The sequence below is a fragment of the Miscanthus floridulus genome, chromosome 14 (assembly GCF_019320115.1).
Source record: "Miscanthus floridulus cultivar M001 chromosome 14, ASM1932011v1, whole genome shotgun sequence".
Lineage (NCBI taxonomy): Eukaryota > Viridiplantae > Streptophyta > Magnoliopsida > Poales > Poaceae > Miscanthus > Miscanthus floridulus.
The window spans coordinates 28,313,684-28,329,197 of record NC_089593.1 but is presented as its reverse complement, the minus strand read 5'-3'; the positions used below and the strand labels follow the sequence as shown (position 1 = coordinate 28,329,197).

The window sequence follows — 15,514 nt, the reverse complement described above, 5'->3', positions numbered from 1 at the left end:
CTTCTCCTTATCTTCCCCTTCCTCGTTCTCCTCTTCTTCTCCTTTTCTTCCCCTTCCTCCTTCTCCTCTTCTCCTTATCTTCTTCCTCCAACTTCACCCTCTGCCTCCTCCCCTCCAACAGCAGCCGGCGACGGGGGCGGACTGGGGTCGGGGCAGGAAGGCCGGTGAGTGGGGGCCACCGGAGGGCCGGCCGGGGCGGCCGACCTCCCCTTGCTCGATGGAGACAGGGAAGGGAGGCAGGGCGCGACCTCGGCCGCCACTGGGCGTGGTGGGGCGGCGCGCTGGTGGGGCGGCGGGGCGCGCTGGGCGGCCGAGCGCGGGGCGGTGGGGCGGCGGGGCGCGCTGGGCGGCCGAGCGCGGGCGGGCAGCAGCGGGCGCAGCGACGGTGGTGGAGGCGCGGGCGGACCGGGTGCACGCGCGGCGGCGGGGCGCGCGACGGCGGGCGCGCGGGCGGCTGGCGTGGAGGCGCGAGGAGGCCGGGGTGCGCGTGCGGCGGTGGGGTGCGCGGTGCGGCCGATCGCGGGGCGGCCAGGCACGAGGCGGCCGGCTCGGGGCGGCCGGGCGCGCGGCGGCGGTGGTGGAGGCGCGGGGCGGCCGGGGTGCGCGCGCGGCGGCGGGCAGCCGGCGCGCGTAGCGGCCGAGCGCGCAGCGGCGGGCGCGCGGCGGTGGGGTGCGCGGCGGCGGTGGTGGATGCGCGGGCGCCGGCCGCGAGCGGGCACGTGGGGAGGGAGATGCGGGTTTCGATCGGGTTTTTTTTGACAGGCTGCGGCCCGATTTAGGTTTCGGTCCTTTGCCGAGGGCCCAGATCCAGGGCCCTCGGCAAATTTTTTTTATTTTTTAAAAAAAATCTTTGCCGAGGGCCACAGGCTAGGCCCTCGGCAAAGAGCCCTCTGTAATTTTTTTTGGGTTTTAGGCATCCGACGTCGCAACTCGGTCGAAACCTTCTAATTTTTTACCACAGCCTACACATGCGATAACATGACATCTCGCCAAGTTTCGTGATTTTTGGACTTCGTATGGATTTTATATAATTTTAAAACACTTTTCCGGCAAGTCAGTCGTCATGTTACGCGAAGAAGATGCGCGAAATTTGATGTGAGTTCGTGGATAGGGACTCAACATGCACCAATTAACATAAATAATATTTTTCGAAACAATACATTGCAATATTCCATGCACCTGCAGTTCAAATTTGACATATTCGAAAAAAATCAAAGAAACGAAATAAATTAAGGAAATATAAAAAAAAAGTCAAAATTTGTCCAAATTTTAAAATTGAGTTCTAAACAACGTATTGTAGCACCACAAAAAAACTGGGCTAAAAAACAAAAAAAAAATTTGTCGAGGGCCTAGCCTGGCCCTCGGCAAAGGGCTTCTTTGTCGAGGGCCTCGCCTCGGGCCCTCGGCAAAGACGATTTATAAAAAAAAAATTTGGCCGAAAAACTGGTTCAAAAAAAATCTTTGCCGAGGGCCTGGTCTAGGGCCCTCGGCAAAGAATTTTTAATAAAAAAAAAATTTGCCGAAAAACTGGTTTCACAGAAAAAAAAAACCTTTGCCGAGGGGCTAACGGGTAGCCCTCGGCAAAGCTTGATGGGAATGGCCGTCGTGACCCAACGGGCCTAATTTGCCGAGGGCATCTTTGCCGAGGGCCGCGGCCCTCGGCAAAGATTTGATTTGCCGTGGGCCTGTCTTTGCCGAGGGCCGGACCCTCAGCAAAGGCCTCTTTGTCGAGGGCCGTTCTTTGCCGAGGGCTTCTGTGTCTGGCCCTCGTAAAGAGTGTCTTTATCGAGTGTCCGAGATTTGGCCCTCGGTAAAGCACGCGTTTCCAGTAGTGCCGGCCCTCACAACGACGTCGACGACCACCCCCGGCGCAGAGCTCCTGCAGGCCCAGTCAGAGCTTTGGTGCCACATGTTCGGCTTCCTCAAATCCATGGCGCTGCAGTGCGCCATCAAGCTAGGAATCCCCAACATCATCAGCCGCCATGGCGGCGCCGCCTCTCTTTCCGAGCTGTGTGCTGCGCTTCCCGTTGCCCCAAGCAAAAGGACATGCTTGTCTCGCCTCATGAGGTTACTGGCATGTTAGGAATATTCAGAGAGGAAGAGGAGACGACGACGCAGGGTGGGGAAGAAGAAGGCCCGTACTCGTACCACCGCACTGCGGTTTCTCGCCTCCTCGTCGACAACAAGGACGGTGGCCATCCATGCTTATCTGCGTTCGTGGCCATCCTTGCTGCGCCGTTCCATGTCGTAGCATCCTCTACGCCTCACTGAGTGGTTAGAGAACGACGATGGTGGTGCGGCTGCGGAGACTCCGTTCATGATGGCTCACGGCGCCGACTTCTGGGGCGTGGTTGACAGTGACGCGGAGTTCGCTGCAGATTTCTACGCGGCGATGCGGGCTAACAGCAGATTCGTGGCGTAAATCATCGTTAGCGAGTGCGGAGAGGTGTTCGCCGGCGTAAATTCTCTGGTGGACGTGGGCGGCGGGGACGGAACAATGGCCAAGGCCATTGCCAAGGCATTCCCGCACGTGCGGTGCTCGGTGTTGGAGCTTCCCCAGGTCGTGTCGTGTGTGGTATGCCGGGAGAAGGAGAAGGAGAAGGAGAAGGCACGGTTGAGTTTATCGCAGGTGACATGATGGTTTTCATCCCTCCAGCTGATGCTGTCTTACTCAAGGTATGTGTGTAGTAATTAATTAATGGTTGATGATTCAAAATAAATTTATTGCATGGGAGTATATAGCTAGGAGTATTTAATTAGGGACTGTTTTGTTTGTATATTTATATTTAGTAAGGTTTTTGCCATTTGCCACAAATTTTGCTATTGGTTAGTTTGTCAAAATCTTTGCCATAGAGTCTAACCATATATACTTTATGAGTGAGAGAGTCAATGATATAAGGCCTAATTTAATCAAGTATAATTGAAATACCATGCCTAAAGACTTTGGATACTCCATTAAATAAGTTACTCTCACTCACTATCCTGAAATATAAAGTATCCAATCGATTTTAAGACAAAATAAGGGGCTTAACAAAGGATGTGATGAGTCTTTACCTAGACCGGGTCCATAGCAGATGCAATGCAACCATGGGGTTAACATGAACAAAAAATTCTCAATTTTAGCATATCTTTTTTTAAACAGCCTTCCGGACAGCTTTTATTCATCTGACAACATTGTTACATTGTTTGATAAAATTGGAAAAATGAAACTAGGGCGTAAATCTACCCACATACAAAAAACTTTAGAAACAAAAGCTTGCCGAGCTAGCTCGTGAGCGACTTGATTTGCTTCTCTATGACAATGCTCCATCATAGGCGTTGTCGGGAAATCCATCCATATGTTGTAGCAATCTTCAAAGAGTGGAACTGCCGCCGATGCTGAGATTCCGCCATCCTTCATCATCTCCACTACCTCAAGACAATATGAATGCATAATCACTACCGGAAACCGGCGGTTTGCCGAGTGCCGGAGGCTTTGCCGAGTGTATTTTATCGGACACTCGGCAAAGACCGTCTTTGCCGAGTGCCAAATAAAATACACTCGGCAAACAAAAACACACGGCAAAATACGTCTTTGCCGAGTGTTTTTTTTTCTGGCACTCGGCAAAGATGTATTTTGCCGAGTGCTATTTTTCGGCACACGGCAAAATACGTCTTTGCCGAGTGTTTTTTTTCTGGCACTCGGCAAAGCTGTATTTTGCCGTGTGCATTTTTTTTTGCCCTCGGCAAATCAGTTTTTCGAAGCAATTTTTGAGGCCCTAAATGAATTCGAATGAAAAACTTTTCAACTACAAAGTTGTATAACTTCTCAAGATCTACAAAGTTTATTTTGGTCATTTCTTCATTTGACAAAGTGACAATAACGCTGTTCATAAAATCTACATCTCTCATATCTCTCATATTAGTTTCATGAAAGTAGAAGACAGATATATAAGATTTGTGAACAATGTTACTACCACTATGTCGGATGAACAAATGACCAAAATAAACTTTGTTGATCTTGAGAAGTTATTAAATTTTGTAGTTGCCAACATTTTGATTTGAAATCATCTTGTCATGCAAAAACGACGTTTGAATTTGAAAATTTTAAAATTTAAATTTTTCAAAAGACCTCGGATGGAAAAACTTCCTAAATGAAAATTATAGATCTCCAAAAGTTATGAAACTATGTAGTTGACAACTTTTTGATTTGAAATCATCTTATCATGCAAAACTACGTTTGAATCTCTTAAATTTGAAATTCGAATTTTTCAAACGACCTCGAATGGAAAAACTTCCTAAATGAAAATTGTATATCTCAAAAAGTTATGAAACTTTGTAATTGACCACTTTTTGATTTGAATTCATTTAGGGCCTCAAAAAAGCAATTTACTCTCAGTTTGCCGAGCGCCTTTTTTTGCACTCGGCAAAGCTGTATTTTGCCGAGTGCCTTTGTTTCGGCACTCGGCAAAGATCCATTTTGCCGTGTGCATTTTTTTTGGGCCCTCGGCAAATCAGTTTTTCGAATCAATTTTTGAGGCCCTAAATGAATTCAAATGAAAAACTTTTCAACTACAAAGTTGTATAACTTCTCAAGATCTACAAAGTTTATTTTGGTCATTTCTTCATTTGACAAAGCGACAATAACGTTGTTCATAAAATCTACATCTCTCATATCTCTCATATTAGTTTCATGAAAGTAGAAGACAGATATATAAGATTTGTGAACAATATTACTACCACTATGTTGGATGAACAAATGACCAAAATAAACTTTGTAGATCTTAAGAAGTTATGAAATTTTGTAGTCGGCAATATTTTGATTTGAAATCATCTTGTCATGCAAAAACGACGTTTGAATTTGAAAATTTTAAATTTTGAATTTTTCAAAAGACCTCGGATGGAAAAACTTCCTAAATGAAAATTGTAGATCTCCAAAAGTTATGAAACTATGTAGTTGACAACTTTTTTATTTGAAATCATCTTATCATGCAAAACTACGTTTGAATCTCTTAAATTTAAAATTTGAAATTTTCAAACGACCTCAGATGGAAAAACTTCCTAAATGAAAATTGTACATCTCGAAAAGTTATGAAACTTTGTAGTTGATCACTTTTTCATTTAAATTCATTTAGGGCCTCAAACAAGCAATTTACTCTCGGTTTAATATAATATATGATGATAGATAACGGAATCTAGACACAAGTGACAGTGTAATGTAGTGGTAGAGCAGCAGAGACGCTAGGGAGAGGTCGTGAGTTCGAATCCTGCCGGCCGCGTTAGCTGCGGATTTTGCGCAAAAAGTGCAGCGACTTCGATGGAGGCGGGCGCGCGCTGGCCGGTGGTGGCCTGTCCTGAAAAAAAAATTCGGGTTTTTTTGCTATTATTTTTGGGTTTTTTCGCATTTTTATTTGGCCGAGTGTAAATCTTTGCCGAGTGCTTTTCCGGCACTCGGCGAAGTCTTTGTCGAGTGTCCGACAAAAAACACTCGACAAAGTCTGTTTGCCGACTAAAATTCGCCGAGTGTCGTTTGCCGAGTGTCGACACTCGACAAACCCTTTGCCGATGGTTTTTTGGGCTTTGCCGAGTGCCCTTGGCACTCGGCAAACCTCCTGATTCCCGTAGTGAATGAAGTTTCTACAGCCGATGTGTTCTACCATGTGTAATGCGGGCGCGCTGTGGCCGGTGGTGGCCTGTCCCGAAAAAAAATCGGGTTTTTTTGCTATTATTTTTGGGTTTTTTCGCATTTTTATTTTGCCGAGTGTAAATGTTTGCCGAGTGCTTTTCCGGCACTCGGCGAAGTCTTTGTCGAGTGTCCGACAAAAAACACTCGACAAAGTCTGTTTGCCGACTAAAATTCGCCGAGTGTCGTTTGTCGAGTGTCGACACTCGGCAAACCCTTTGCCGAGGGTTTTTTGGGCTTTGCCGAGTGCCCTTGGCACTCGGCAAACCTCCTGATTCCCGTAGTGAATGAAGTTTCTACAGCCGATGTGTTCTACCATGTGTAATCCTTCCTTTTGAGCATAGGCGTCCGCCATCTGAGCATCCAACACTGAAGGCGAAAAATTCATTGACGCAGCTATGAAGTCTCTCCTTGAGTCTCTAATAACCACTCCCGAACTTCCACATCCAGCAGCAAATCCGGCGTCTATATTTACCATCAACTTTCCTTCAACAGGCTGGTTTCTTCCATCCTTTGCGAACCTTGATATTTTGGTTCTGAGATATCATATAACTGCAAGTCAGGGCGGCGATAGACATAGCTGAACAGTTAGAGTTTTGGGTAGGAGTTCCATGGACAAAGCTCCTCCGTTCTCACCATATGTACCAACTCCCAGTCAAGACTAATTCTGCCAGACCAACATTATTAAGGACAGGCACCTTCCTCCCTTCTTTGATTGCTTCTTGTATCTTTGTTGCCCTAATATGTCTCCCTGAGATAGCTTTGCTATTTGTTGCCACACACCCAAGGAATTCCAAACAGATTTTGCTCCATCACACATAAACATCATGTGCTTAATATCTTCCGCCCCATATAGGCACATAGGACAGTCGGAATTTTCTCCAATGTGGAGATTGAATATGACCCCCTTGCAGGGAATGAACTTATTAAGGAGCCGCCAACCAAGAAATTTGATTTTCCCTGGGATAGAAAATTTCCATAAATTCTCCCATATCTTTTTGTTTACTGCAGTAGGCTCATTTTCAAATTTCGACGTCCACTCACAGTGATATGCCGATCTCACCGAGAACAAGCCTGACCTGTTAAAGTGCCAAGCGACTAGGTCCTCTCTCCCTGGGGGCAAAGGAATTTGTAGGATATTCTATACATCAATAGGCAGAAAGATAGTCTGAAACAAATCTTCATCCCACGTGCCATCAATTGGATTGATCAATTCATCGACAGTAGTAACCAAATTGTGCCGTCTGGGAGTTTGTATTTTCAGATTCCGGCTACCTGGTATCCAACTATCATTCCAGATATCAATTTGCGATCCGTCACCCTCTCTCCAAATATAGCCCTTTTCAAACACTCAAGGCTTGCAAGGGCACTCTGCCAAGTAAACGAGCTCCCTGATTTGGCTTTTGCTTTGAGAAGGCATCCATCCGAGTAATACTTCGCCCTTAACACTCTAGCACATAGAGACTGTAGCTCTGAAAGGAGACGCCACACCTGTTTTGCTAGCATTGCCAAGTTAATGTTATGCTTATCTTGGAACCCCAGACCGCCTTTGTGTTTTGTTTTGTAGAGTTTCCACCACGCTTGCCAATGGATTCTTTTATTCTCATTGTCATCGCCCCACCAAAATTTGCGATATAGCATCAGTGATTCCTTTACAAATATTTTTAGGAACTTTGAACATGATCATCGCATATACTGGTATAAGCCTGAGCAATGGATTTGATTAAAACTTCCTTCCCTCCCATACTGAGAAGCTTCTCATTCCATCCGGAAATTCTTGCTCGCACCCGATCAATTAAGTGACAAAAGCAGTCACTTCTATCCACACCAATTAAGGCCGGAAGTCCCAAAATATTTATCATTCGAGGACTTAGTCATGATGTTAAGAATTTCGCACACATTAGCCTTCATATCCATGTTTGTATTATTGGGGGAAAAAAAGATGCTAGATTTTGCCTCACTTAGCATATGTCCCAAGTTGGCACAGTACTGATCCAGGATCCCTTTCACACATTCTGCATTTTTGCGGTTAGATTTCATAAGTAGAAATGAATCATCCGCAAATAATAGGTGGGAGATCTGGAGTGCATCTCTACAAACCGAGACACCCTTCAAACCCCCGTGCTCTTCAGCTCCTTTCAACGTCGAAGACAGGCCTTCAGCCACCAGCAGAAACAAATAAGGGGACAGTAGATCCCCCTGCCTCAGTCCATGCCGTTAATATGTATTATAACTATACATACTAATATATAGTTAATATGTATTATAACTATGCTTGGATGAGATGATGTTGCTTATATGCACTAATGTGATTAGCAGCATATCAACGTTGCAGTTTATTTTCCATGACTGGGGCGATGAAGACTGTCAGAATCCTGAAGCAATGCAAACAAGCTATTTCTACCCGGGAGCCAAAAGGGAAGGTCATAATCGTTGATACCGTCATAGGCTCGACATCCAAACGGATATTTGAAGAAGCTCAACTTTTGATGGACCTAAATATGATGGTGCTAGTGCCGGGCAAAGAGAGAGACGAGGCAAAGTGGAGTAAAATGTTTATGGATGCAGGGTTTACTAAATACAAGATCAGTCCGATCTTAGAGCCCCGTTCACTTATTGAGGTCTATCCATAGATCAAGAGTCCACGAGATCACATCCAAACGGCCCAAACCTATAGAGGAGTCAACAAGGTCATCATCATTTATGCAGTGTACCTTTAATTTTCGTTTTCTTTTGGAAAAACTGTATTTATGTTTCTATTTTCTGGTATGTCAAAAGTAATATATACTAACATTGCTGTAGCTATCGCTGTCATAACGGGGCGGGGCAGAAACAAGTTAAAGCCATGAGTTCAAGTTAGCTTAACACAAGAGCATTTCTAAGAGTCTTCGTAACTTTATTTCTCCTCTATACTCATATAATACAACTATACAAGGGGCATCCTAACAAAATTTCGCCTCTAAATATTTCTCTCTCCCAGTAGTTCCCCTATTTCAATTAGGCTTCTTAGTTTCTACTTATCAAAATCTATGCACAGTAGCAGACCCAGCACTCATATAGAGCCCGGGCGATGCTTAAGACGGCCAATGAAATCACATGTTTTAAGGTTTTGGACAAGGGGTGATACAACAAAAATCTCATTGCGTGCTAGCACCGGAGTCCGGGTAGGCACCCAGGGTCGCGCGGACCCTGGGTCTGCCACTGCCTATGCAAGGTATCTAACTAATAAATATGCAACTAGGTTTTGCTAAATGTTGCTATTTCTACCATAAATTTTTTTGCATCCTAGAATATCAATTAACCTAGTAAGCTAGACTAGTAATGTAAAGCACACAACCAAGAAATACAATTAGGTGCAGAAGCTTGAAGAGGTAGAGAATGTAAACTCACTAAAGAATGCAATTAAGTGCGGAAGCTTAAAGAGGTAGAGAATGCAAAGTCACTAAGGAATGCAATTAAGTGCGGAAGCTTAAAGAGGTAGAGAATGCAAACTCCCGTTGACTGGTATTTTTTCCGAGGTATCGGAAAGCTCACACTTCTCCTAGTTCTCGTTGGAGCCCCTTGCAAGGACCAAGCTCCCCTGGTTGGGTAACTCGGTGGAACCCATGGGCTTTTCCCATGCGCAAGTGGCACTATGCCATTTTTAACCTATTGCACCAGCCCACATTACTTCCAACTAAAAAGGCTGATGCAATAGAGTTCTGGATCAGAAGTCAATCTTCCATCCCATGTTGTGGACACACCAAGATATACTCTTGCAGTCGTTCCCCTGCATGCCTCAGGAATCAACTCATCTGCAAGTTCTTGGAAACTAGAAATTTTGTTACGAAGGGCATTAGTTTTATCCATCGGGAAGAACTTGATGAGGAACTCATTGGAACACTTTTCCCAAGTGTTCACGGCTTCACGGTTGGAGTAGAACTATTGCTTCACTTTTCCCAACAGAGAGAATGAGAATAGTCGGAGAAAGATGGCCTCTTGGGTGACACATATCTCCAGGAAGTGTTGGAGATATGCGTTGGCATCCTCATGAGCTTTCCCGCAGAAGGGAGTAGCTTACACCATCATGATCGACACCGATTGAGCTCAAAGTTTGCATCCCATTGATAATGGTTGGGCCTGTGGTAACATTAGCGCTAGAGGGAGCAGAGAACTCATGGATGGTCTTGTTGGCCATGACAGCTTTGAGTGGTGGTAGACTTTGCATAAATGCAGGAACTATCGACAAAGTTCGTTGAGGAGAGATGAGACGAGATCGAACCCTTCCCAAGATAGCCTCAGGATCTTCTTGGAAGTTGTTAGGCAAGTCAAAACAATTCATGCACTACAATGTTGCATAAGGGCGAAGCAGAGCACATGTAAGCCTGCTAAAGAACAGTCAATTGATTGATACGTTTAGTCACAGAAATCTATTGATCAATATGTTGAGCCAATTGCTTTCCTCGGCAATGGCACCAGAAATGCTTGTTGATATTTCTTATGTCTATTGAATACTTCTGCAAGTGCATAGAAGATATCGATGTAACACCTCGCTCAGGAGTATACTGAGGTTGTATTTATATTTGCGCTGGGAAAGCATATGGCTAAGATAATTGATAAATAGGATTTCTTATGACTTGGTTCTTAAGCAACTACATGACCATAGTCAGAGGTAAACGACTATGGTGCATGTGTTGCTATAAGGTTGAGCAGATACAGATAAAGATAAGATAAAGGTAGCTACATAAAAGAGTAGATCGATGGCGTAGCTAATGGGAGAGGAAGAGTGAGTAAAAGGACACTTATGTTACTTCTACTACCAAGCACAACTCAGCTATAAGCCATAGCAATTTAGCTAAACCAAGAAATAGAGGGATTCGATAGCACTTCAGGGCGCAACCCTCCCTAATAATCACCCCAAAGGGATATATTAGACCAGGAATACAATGAGCCCTATGATTTAATAACTAGACCTATTATGGTGGAATACAAAGGATGGATAGGGCTTTCATCACCTACCACCTACCACTATCTATCCGGATGCCTAGCCGTAGACACAAGCAAATTATGCTTAGCTTGCTTCTATAACTGAATCATGAATTTGATTAAAGATATATGCAACATGATATTAAAATATGCCTTTTTAGCAACATTGAACCAAGGGGCTGAAGCATTGGGTCGTTTTCTTATGGTGCTCCAGTTTCTCTGCATAAGGACTTCTCTTTAAGCGGCAACCCAGGATTTATCGTACAACCGGGCTACATGGCTCTAGCTTTAGTAGCTAAGAAAACTAGGCTTTTCTAGCTTGTTAGTGGTTACTGAAAGGCGCAAGAGGGGGTGCCTTGTTGGGTATAATGTTGGTGCTTCTGCCTAGTGTGTACAATGTTGTGACCATATGTGCCACATAGGTAGAAGGGTTTTCTATATCTGCTTGCCATTGAAACCTCGTGGCTACTAACTTGTTAGAGGGACTTTTGAAAGGCTTCGCAGTGAAACCCCGCCATGCACCTTGGTAGTGTAATTTGGGAGTCATTAAACCAGGCAAACAGGAATCATGATTCATGTGAAAAGTTGTACAAACTCTGCAGAGTTATTTAAAAATGTTATAACAGTCATGCTCTCGGTCATGAGAGGCCTGGATCCTTATTGAATAGTGGGTTAATGGTTGGTTTGGTTACTTTAATATTGCTCTATCTTTAATTACTTCCATACTTGGCAAGCTTAAGCATAACTTAGCGTCATAGCTCTAAAGTAAACTAAAACTTGACCAACTAAAAGTGCTAATCACAGGTCAACCGTGTCATACCTTTTGAGCCTACATCCATTCATATTATGCTTGTTAAGTGGTGGTTTGCTTGCGCTTGTTTATTTCAATTAGGTGTCAAAATCCTAGATGCATACTAGATGATGATGGTGTAGCAGAGTTTCCTAAAGATTACTAGACTTGTGGTTCACCAGTCGTCGTTTGGAGTCTCTCTTGGAGTTTATTTACCACGTTTTTGCTAGTTTTTTGTGAATTGATTGCCTTTCATTAGAAATAACCAGACGAGGCCTCTGACATCACCAAATCCGCCACACATGCTGGAGTTACATGCCACGTCTCTAGCGATGTCTGTTGGTGACTTGTTTAGCTAATGCATGAGCTATATTGTTACATCATCTATTAACATAAACAAAAGAAAAATCTTGAAAGGCAATCTGCAAGTCCTGAATTTCCTTCAGAACCAGATCGACAATGGAGCGTTGAACTTCTCTTTTTCTTCCACATACTGACTAGTTCCAAGCAGTCTATCTCCAGGTTCACTCGCTGTTCACCGTGTTGCCAAGCCAGCCTGAGCCCATCAAGGCATGCAAGGGCCTCCATCATACAAGCATCAAGGGTCCTTTCATACTAGCGCGCTTGAGCTACCTTGAATCTGCCCTGATGGTCATGGATGATACATGCCGTCACACCCACATTGCCGACCGCTTGAAACGTTGCATCAACGTTAATCTTCACCCATCCAGGGCAAGGCGGGCACCAGTTCGGCAACTCCTGTCCCTCGGTTCTCTGCTGCAGTGGATGACTAAGCTGCCACAGATATTATTGTACTGGATTATTATTCGTGATGTAATAAACACTTGTGCTTGGTACTATGTAATTTGTCATCATATGTGTGTGATGGATTCCTGGGAACACACATGGTTCTACACTAGGTTTTGTTCTTAAAACTAGGTGTTACACATGTCAATGTCTTTCTCACAAAAAAAAGTCTGCACAAATTATCAGCAACTTTTGATGCCCATTTATATCCACTGAGCATAGGCAATGAGTCCAAATAATCAATACATTGTCTATGATGGTTTACCAAAACAAGGAAGAAATGGTTTTCATGGTGTACGGGCACAAATATGTGCATAAAAAATAATTTCACCACGTCATCCAAAAGGTCATCCTAGGATAAAATTGAACATACGAAAATTATAAGTCAAAAAAACAAAACCAAATTTACGTCTTTTAACTTCTCTTCAGTAAGCTGAAGTGGCAGATAATCAGATGTTCTTTTTTTCAAGTCAACCTAGATAACAAATTACAAGAGACAATTAACATGGAAAAAACTGATCATAATACTAAACAAATATCGGTTTCATGAAAGAGTATACTTAGACCACACTCTTGCTTAAGAACTATTATGAAAATGACATTGCTCATTCCATATCAAGCATTGACCATGAAGGATGATGGAATCCATCCATCCTGACGGTTGGAAGGCAGCAACAAACATACTTTCATACACTTTGTGACTATTGATGTCCAACACAACTTTGGAAACATTAGATGAACCAATCTTGTCAAGAGCTTGCTCCATGTACAGATATCCACTGCACTTGATGTGTCAAAGACAGTTGAAATCTCTTTAGCAAGTGGTTTTGGTGCATATGCTTTACCTTGATAAGCAACTCTTGCAACATTTGCACCACTGCTGATATTGCTTCACATTGATGGGAGTCAAAAATTTCTGATACCCGCTTAGCTTTGGCAGTCAATTGCAACATCATATCTTTTGTGTAAATATCATCAATCCAAGAATAAACCAGTACACAAAAGACATGGTGTTGCAATTGACTTCCAAAGCTAAGTGGATATCAGAACTGTGGACTCGTGCCAATGTGAAGCAATAATAGGAGTGGTGTAGTCTGAGGGGATAATGGTCGTGGCACGCTTGCTCCAACCTACAGAGCTGCTTATCAAGGCAAAGTCGTATGCGCCAAAACCACTTGCTAAACAAATTTCAACTGCCTTGGACACATCGAGTGCAATGGATCGTCTATACAGGGAGCATGTTCTAAAAAAGATTGGTTCATCTTATGTTTGCAAAGTTGCGCTGGACATCAACAATCATATAGTGTATGAAAGTACATCTGTTGCTGCCTTCCAACCATCAGGATGGATGGATCCCTTCATCCTTCATGGCCAATGCTTGATATGGATTGAGTAATGTCATGACAAAATAGTTCTTAAGAAAGAGTGTGTTGTAAGTATACTCTTTCATGAAACCAATATTTGTTTAGTGTTTGTCGATGTGGGACCCACATGATACCCCGCAAGGAAGAGAGAAGATCTAGTCTAACTAGGATTCTTCCCATGTAATCTTAGTAGTAGTATTATTCAGTAATCCTACTAGGAACCCTCATTATAAACCGACTAGGACTCTAGCCTCCTGACTATATAAAGGAGGGCAAGGCTCCTTAGGCGAAGAGAGAATTGAGAGAACAACACTTTACAATCAATCAAATGCAAAGGCTAAGGCCGACTGGACGTAGGGCTATTACTCGATCAACGATCCAGGGTCCGAACCAGGATAAATTGACTGTCTCTTGCGTTTATCGTCAAGTTCTGCATACACTGAAGCCCGAACATACTGTCCCGGGTACCCCTGTGGCAGGCTATCGGTGGTGAAGCATCGACAGCTGGCACGCCATGTAGGGGCTTTCGGCGAATTTGCATCCGAGAGCTAGACGGACCTCAACAACATGATCTTCTCAATGGGGTTGACCTTCATCTTTGGTTCATGGATCTACGAGGCGGACGACAATGGCAAGCTTCAAGGCTGTCTCCTCGAAGATTTGGATCACCATGAAGAACTTTCTACTTCAACGACTACGACAGATCAGCTCGTCGAAAGATTCACGCAGCTCGTAATGTCCGATTCAACTCAGATTTCGCGGCTTTGCGCATCCGATTCAAATTCGGGTTCCGCATCCGAGATGAAGTCTTACCCGAGTTCTTTCGAGAAACCGAGTTCTTTTTCGGCAGGGTTCCAGAGCACGGCATCGGCCTGTCAAGAATACAACCCAGAGTACACTCAGAGTTCTTTCAAGGTGTCAGGACCTTTTCCATTCGGACTCCACAACATGGCAACATCTTATCAGACATAGCTCGAAAGATCCTTCGATCCAGTTTTTAGAATACCACTGAAAGGAGCTCAAGAAGGTCTCGTACTAACTGTAACATCTCAAGACTGCATCGTCCACTGGCTAGGTTATGTTCCTAAGGATAGCAGTACCCAACTAGTTGACACAACAACAACAACAGCCCTACCCTACCAAGAGGGAGACTCGATCTGCGACCTTGAAGCCTCTACTAAAGTTATCAACAACTCCGATAGTGTGGAAACCAACACCGATAACAGAACAATTCACGCACAAGAAGTATTCATGGTTCACCATCCTCAATCACCATTGGTCCCCCCAGAAGCACCCGACATCAGGTCATCGGATGAATCTGAGTCCAACATATCACCCTTTGTCCAAGGGCACGATGGTGAGACCGAAAATCAGAAATAAGCCAGAGAAAGAAGAAACAAATTGAAACAAGGACGCCAACGTCGTGCTAAGCAGCGCAAGGAGGCTTGGGCCAGATATGAGTCAGATTTGGCCGAGTATAATAGAAGAAAATCAGAACAAGAAGTCGAAAAGAGACGCGCAATGAATACACCCTACGATAGAATTCGAGAAGCACTAGAAGAACTCAGAGCGACCTCACATCCAGGCGAAAAACAAGAACAGCTCTGGGACTTTCTTCGGACAACGGTACTAAGGACGCATGACGGAAGGACCCACTCAAGACTACCTACCAGGTCAACGTCTCATGAGCAGGAAGATCAAAATCAAAGGAAGTCCGCTTTTGAGAGACTTGGACCAAGTGGAAGTCACAACGGAGAAAGTAGAAGGGACCATAGTCAAAACTACCGAGTCGAACAACCAAGAAAGACCAGAAGTAAAGCACCTATTCAGACAGCCACAAGGAACTACTCTCACCAAAACAATAGTTGGCTAGAAGGGGGTGCTGAATCAGAATACGCAGAAGCCAGAACGCACGATAGATTCCCC

The 15,514-nt window shown here is 44.2% G+C and overlaps 1 pseudogene; it reads left to right on the top strand.

Annotated features, from left to right (window-relative positions):
• Positions 1 to 217: 217 nt before the first annotated feature.
• Positions 218 to 8,463, top strand: LOC136503261 (trans-resveratrol di-O-methyltransferase-like; annotated as a pseudogene).
• Positions 8,464 to 15,514: the final 7,051 nt, after the last annotated feature.